Raw genomic sequence first — 6,742 nt, 5'->3', positions numbered from 1 at the left:
TAGGATGTAAGCTCCTTAGGGCAGGGATTTTTGTTTATTTTGCTTCCTGCTATATTTCTAGGAACTTTCCCAACAGGATTCACTGGCATTTAGCTGGTGCTCCATAAGTACTTGTGGAGTGGGAGAATGAGGCTTAGAGGAGCTAAGCACTTTACCAGAGGTCGGACAGCTACTTAGTGGTGAAAGGTGGGTATGGGGGAGATCTCATGGTTGTCGTCTGTCAGGAAGTTGAAAAGGATGCCAAAAAAAAAAAAAAAAAAAAAAGCAAAAGCCCCAGAAACTACAGAGTACCTGAATTTTACAGATTTTGAGAGTAAAGGAGAAAGGGAGCAGTTAGTCTTCAAGCCGAAGCAGCTTCCAAGTGGAGCCTGGAGGGGCGCCCTGGGTGTGAGGAGCCTGCTGGGATGGAGATGAAAAAACAAAGCCTACCTCCCAGAGGGGTACCAGGGCCATTCCAGGGTCCAGGCTGGCCACAGCTGCACCCCTCCCTCCAAGCATTTTTTGTCTCTAGAACAAACTGGGAGACGTTGTCAGAGCACAGAAATTACTAAGAGGCCTCTACCAATGATGTGAAAAGAAGGGAAGACTGTTGTCCGAAAGCTGTTTTAAAATCAACAGATAATGGACCATCAGAGAGTTAAGCTGGGTCCCCCTGAGGAGACAGAATGGCTCCTGGGCCACGTCACTGTGGAAACACTGAAAAAGGACTATTAAGGATAAGGTGTTGGCAGTGCTGCCTAAGCTCTGTCAGGGATGGGGCTGCAGGGTGGGGGAGACCAAGCCTGAGGACGCACACAGCCAACCTGATGCGAGGGGCAGCTGCTATGGACGTGATGGTGGGGCTGTGTAGCTGCGGCCGTGAAGCATTCAAGTCACAGAGCTTGCTCAGAAGCCTTCTGATTATGATTTGGTTTCCTGGGTATCTTGATTCAACAGTTATCTCTATTAATCAGAAGTTAGCGGCCCACAGCCTTGGGACCTGTGGTTCTCAGAATGAGCATGGCTAATGTGAGTGCACTCCATGAGACCCACCTGACAGATCTCCCAGACCAAGGACCCGCCCTGGGAATTCCCCAGGGGCAGGTGGTTCCAGGAGACCTGGGGGACTGCCAGCCCTCTCTTCTGGTCATTGCAGATTCACACTTTCCACACTTGTGGTCTTTGACAAGACCTACACTGGACATATGCATCCTGGATGTTTACAGCCTTTACGCTCCCGGCTGATCCTGCCTCTTAAGTCCCTCATTATAACCCCAGGGACCCAAGACTGGCAGACTTTTACCAGGTTCTCTTCTCCTGATAGTGTCTGGGAAGCTGTATTACTTCCCTGTGGCTGCTGTAACAAACGACTATGTATTGAATGACTTAAAAGAACACATACTTATTATCTCACAGTTCTATAGGTTAGAAGTCCAGCACAGGTCTCACTGGAATAAAATTAAGATGTGACAGGCCTGCATTCCTTCTGGAAGTTCCAGGACAGAACCTATTTCCTTGCCTTTTCCAGCTTCCCGAAGTTGCTCTGCTCTCAGTCCTTGGCTCATGGCCTCTTCCTTCATCTTCAAAGCAGTGTGTTGAGTTCTTCTCCCATCATATCCCTCTGACTTTCTCTTCTGTCTCCTTCTTCTACTTTGAAGACTCCTGTGATTGCATTGGGCCCACCTGGATAATCCAAGATAATCTCCCAATTTTTAGGGCAACTGATTAGCAACCTTAATTCCATCTGTAACCTTAATTCCCCTTGCCACGTACCTTAACATTCACAGGTTCTGGGAATTAGTATGTGGACATTATTGGGGGAGCAATTATCCTGCCCGCTCCAGAAGGCCTGAGGAAGGCTCCAGGACCCACAAAACCTCCCTGGTTGCTGCTGATCAGCAGCATCTTAGCCAGCATCTCTCTTTCCTCACCTCTGGCCACCTCAGAACTAGCTTCCCTGGGGTCCCCATTCTGCCCGAGCCACTGCACCCCAAGTGTGGGCCTAGGCATCACCCTAATTCCCCAAAGCCCAGTTCAAACAGGATGAAAAAAATCACTGTAACAACTGGCACCAGAAGTCCTCTTAGCCAAGGAAACATCTTGAGATCTGTTAGGGCAGAAGGTGAGACTTAAAGGTATAGGAGTTGGCATGAACCTGGGCCACAACTCAGAGGCTTCAAGTGCTCTGTGGGAGGTAAAGTGGAGAGAGAGAGAAAGGTCAGGAAAGCAGTAGGGTGAGAGGAGCCTGCCAGGAAGAGGCTGGGGTCCGAGTAGGGGCAAGCCTGAGGCTGTTCCCTGGGGACAGGGTTGCTGTGGGCCAGTTTGGCTGTAGATAAGCTGAAGGTTGTATTTCTGTGACATGAATCCTCTTGTCTCCTTGCAGCCCCTCAGTTAAAAATATTCGCAGAACACTCATGACTGCCTGTGCGCAGGTGTCTTGTTGGAACTCTGGGAAGAGGCTGACAGCATGGTGGCCAGAGGATGCCATGGAGACATCAGCCAGCCTTGCCCTGGGAGCTGGCAGAAAACTTGGGAGGGCTTTGAATCTCCTCAATCAATGGAATAGGACATCCCAGGGAGGGCTTTGTCCTTCTCCCGCCCCTTGAGGTCCAAGTGAGCCAATCTCGTCTAGAGCTCAGGGGGTGGTAAGACTGCAGCTGTCTTCTGGATCTCATAGCTAAGCCCAGGCTGTTCCTTTTAATCACATGTTACTAAAGCCTTGAGGATAACAGGCGAGCATGCCAACATGGAGAACACTTAAAGTGGTCACCCGGTTTGCCAGCTCCCGGTACCCAAGTGGTGCCTTCTCCAGGCTCCCCACTCTCTGCAGGTCCCTTCCTTCATCTTTAAAGCCAGCCTACTGGCCTACTGCCTTCTGGAAGATTTGCCTTTGACCATGTCATTTCTACCTGAAGTCCAGTAACCCCCTTCCTCCCCAGTTTAATCTTCTCTGGGCTGAGACAAAAGTGGAAAAAAATTCCTTCTTACTCTCAATTCTCAGGATCTCTGGCAACGTCAACTTGCAGGTGGCACAAAGTAGACCTGATAGACATCTACATTCCTCTGGCTCAAAGGGTAGTCTATTTTTAAGACTCTTGATCAGTTTGCCAAATTGCATTCTAGAAACTACATGATATCTTTTTTCCCTAGACTTCAGCCAACACTAAGAATTGTCATTTAAGAAATCTCTGCCAATTTGATAGGAAAAAAAACTTCATTTTCATTTTCAGTTCTTTGATTACGTGTGAAGATGTGTTTTAAAAATATGCATACTACTCTTTTGAATAGGATGAGTAATAACGAAAAGCTGATCTCAAATGTCACTAAGTCTCTATTTAGATATAAGAAAAAATTTCAGTTCATACAAAGAAGGGAAGGTGTTGTTATTTGTGCAACTTTTGTTATGAGCATTGAGGCTTGGGGAGGGGAAAGGAGAAAAACAAGAGAAAAGCTGGCAAAAGGGAAAAGGGAAGAGCAGAAGAAATAAAAGTGGGGAAGAAGAGCCAAAAAGGAAAAAAATGTAGAATTTCTTTGCATGTTGTCCCAGGTAGCTTGCCGGGGACTTATCGGTGGTGGTCAAGACTGGCCCCGCTCAGCTACCCCTGCACACTGAACATCGCGTACAGACCCACGGTTCTCAAGCTATGAGACCTCAGGACCCCTTTACATTATTAAAAAATTATTAATGGCCTCCTCCAAAGCGTTTATTTAAATAGATAATACCTATCAGTATTTTTGATATTAGAAATTACAACAGAAAGATTAAAAATATTTACACATTTTTATGAAAAATGATTTTATTTTCCAAAACAAAAAAACTAGCGACAGGCATTATTTTTACAGTTTCTCAAACCTCTCTGATGGCTGGCCTTTCCCGTCTGCTTCCGCCTCAGTCTGTTATGGCACCACTCATCACGTAGCCTCTGGAAGACTCCACAGCACACTCACGAGAGGAAGTGTGTGTGGAAAAAGCTAGTAACGTCTTAGTATTATCACGGAAATAGTTTTGACTTTGTGGGTTTCCTAAAAGTGTCCCAGGACCCACTGCCACCCCAGGGGTGCCTGGACCACATTCTGAGAACCACTGATCCAGGCAAGGGGGATTGATTTGACCCCTCTTCCTCTTCTCCAGGAGGGGATATCTAAAAATATGTATAAAGGGTCATAAAAACATTAATGACCTTTGACATCATGATTCCCCTATTGGGGATGTATATTTAAGGCAATAACCTCCAAAGAAGGAAGAACTGCCTAAATGATCTACAATTGAAGAATGGTTAAATAAATGCTGGTATACCCACTTAATAGAATATTTAGTGGTTTAAAAATTATAATTATGGGGCAAATGGCCAAGTGGGTGGAGATGGTAGAGTAAGAAGAGCCTGAGCTCGCCTCCTCCCACAGGCATGCCAAAGTTACAGCTGTTTACACAGCAAACAGCAACGAGAGTGACCTGAAGACTAACGGAGAAAAATTTCCACAACTAAAGACATAAAGAAGGAACCACAAAGAGACGGGTAGGAGGGGCAGAGACACAGTATAGTCAAGACCCACACCCCCAGCTAGGTGACTGACCCACAAGTGGGAGGATAATTACAATTGAAAAAGTTCTCCTCAAGGAACGAGGCATCCAAGCCCCACATCAGGCTCCCCAGCCCGGGGATCTTGAATTGGGAAGATGAGCCCTTAGAATGTCTGGCTTTGAAGGCCAGCAGCACTTGTGTACAGGGGAGCTGGGAAGCTGTGGACTCTGGTCTTAACGGCTGCACACAGAATCTCACACCCTCTGAGACCCAGCAGAGGCCATAGTTTGAAAGGAGCCTGGATCACAGGCCCTTGTTGACCTTGGAGAGCCTCCCAGAGAGGCAAAAGGCAACTGGGCTCCCCTTAGGGACATAGATGCTGGCAGTGGCTATGTAGGGGAGGTCAGTCTACCATGAGGACAATGGTGCTGCTGGCAAGGGCCACTTAGGAGCCCTCCCTCTAGGCTATTAGCCCTGGTGACTTACCTGCCACCCAGCCAGTTGGCACCACTCTTGGTACTCCCCCAGTCCAGTCAGCCAGCAGCTTGGGGGTTCAGCCTTGCCCACCAGCAGGGCAACACTAGCTGTGGGCCTCCCTAAGCCCCCTAGCCAGCTGCCCTGGGACCTGGCTCCACCCACCAGCAGGCCAGCACCAGACCTGGGATCTCCCAGGCCCCACAGTTAGCTGTACCGGGGCCTGGCCCAGCCCACCAGCAGCTGGTAGCCCTCTGCATGAAGCAGGGCCTGGCAGCCAGCTGCACTGGGGGTCAGTCCACCCACCAGCAGGCCCACGGTAGTCAGCCCTGCTACAACAGAAGTGTCCATACAGCCCACATAAGGGGAACCCCTAGAGCACACAGCTCTGCTGACGAGAAGGGAGTATGTTGCTAGACCCTATAGGATGACTCCTACAAAAGGCCACTTCTCAAAAATTGGGAAACATAACCAACCAACCTAATACATAGAAATAAAAACAGAGAATTAGACAAAATGAGGTGACAGAGGAATATGTTTCAAATGAAGGAAAGCTAAAACCCCAGAAGAACTGAGAAATGAAGACAAGCAATCTACCCAATAAAAAAATTAAGGTAATGATCATAAAGCTGCTGAATGAATTCAGGAGAAAAATGGATGAACATAGTGATAAGTTTAACAAAGAGAAAAGACAGAGAAGAACCAAACAGAGCTGAAAACAAAAACTGAAATAAAAAATACACTAGAAGGAATCAACAGTAGATTAGATGACACTCAAGAATGGATCAGCGAACTGGAAGACAGAGTCTTGAAAATCACCCATGCTGAACAGAAAAAGAAAAAAGAATTTTAAAAAATGAGGACAGTTTAAGAGACCAATATGACAACATCAAGCATACTAACATTCACATTTTAGGGATCCCAGAAGGAGAAGAGAGAAAGAAAAGGGCATAAGAAGACATAATAGCTGAAAACTTCGCTAATCTGGGGAAGGAAACAGATAAATCCAGGCCCCAAGCGAGATGAACCCAGAGATCCACACCAGGACACATTGTACTTAAAATGACAAAAATTAAAGCTGAAGAAAGAATCTTAAAAGCAGTAAGAAAAAAACAGCATGTTACACACAAGGGAAGGAACGCTCAAGAGACCATCAGCTGACTTCAGCAGAAACTTTGCTGGCCAGAAGGGAGTGGCATGGTATCTTTAAAGTGATGAAAAGATAAAACCTACAACTCGAAATACCCTACCTGGCAAAGCTATGATTCAGATTTGAAGGAGCAGTAAATAGTTGTGTATTTTTTGTTTTGTTTTGTTTTTGAGAGACAGAGTTTTACAGAGAAGCAAAAGCAAAGAGAGGCTGTACAAGAAATATTAAAGGGATTTCTCTAAGTGGAAAAGAAAAGATCACAACTAGAAATATGAAAATCATGAAAGGAAAAATCTCATTGGTAAAGCCAAATATATAATAAAGGTAGCAGATCAACCACTTGTAAAACTAGTAGGAAGGTTAAAAACGAAAGTAGTAAGATCATCTGCATCCACTAAGGATATAGTGGGTATAACTAAAGGATGTGCAAAAGAAAAATATGTAAAATACGATGTCAAAAACATTAAATGTGGTGGGAGGGGAATAAAAATTCAAGGTTGTTAGAATGTGTTCAAACTTAAGAAATCATCAAGTTAAAATAATCATGTCTATATACATAAGTATTTAGGTTGCAATATATAAAGCTCATCTATACTAGATGCACATGCAAAAAAGA

Source organism: Camelus bactrianus, chromosome 5, assembly GCF_048773025.1.
Source record: "Camelus bactrianus isolate YW-2024 breed Bactrian camel chromosome 5, ASM4877302v1, whole genome shotgun sequence".
In the NCBI taxonomy this organism is placed as follows: Eukaryota; Metazoa; Chordata; class Mammalia; order Artiodactyla; family Camelidae; genus Camelus; species Camelus bactrianus.
This window is presented reverse-complemented; position numbering follows the sequence as displayed.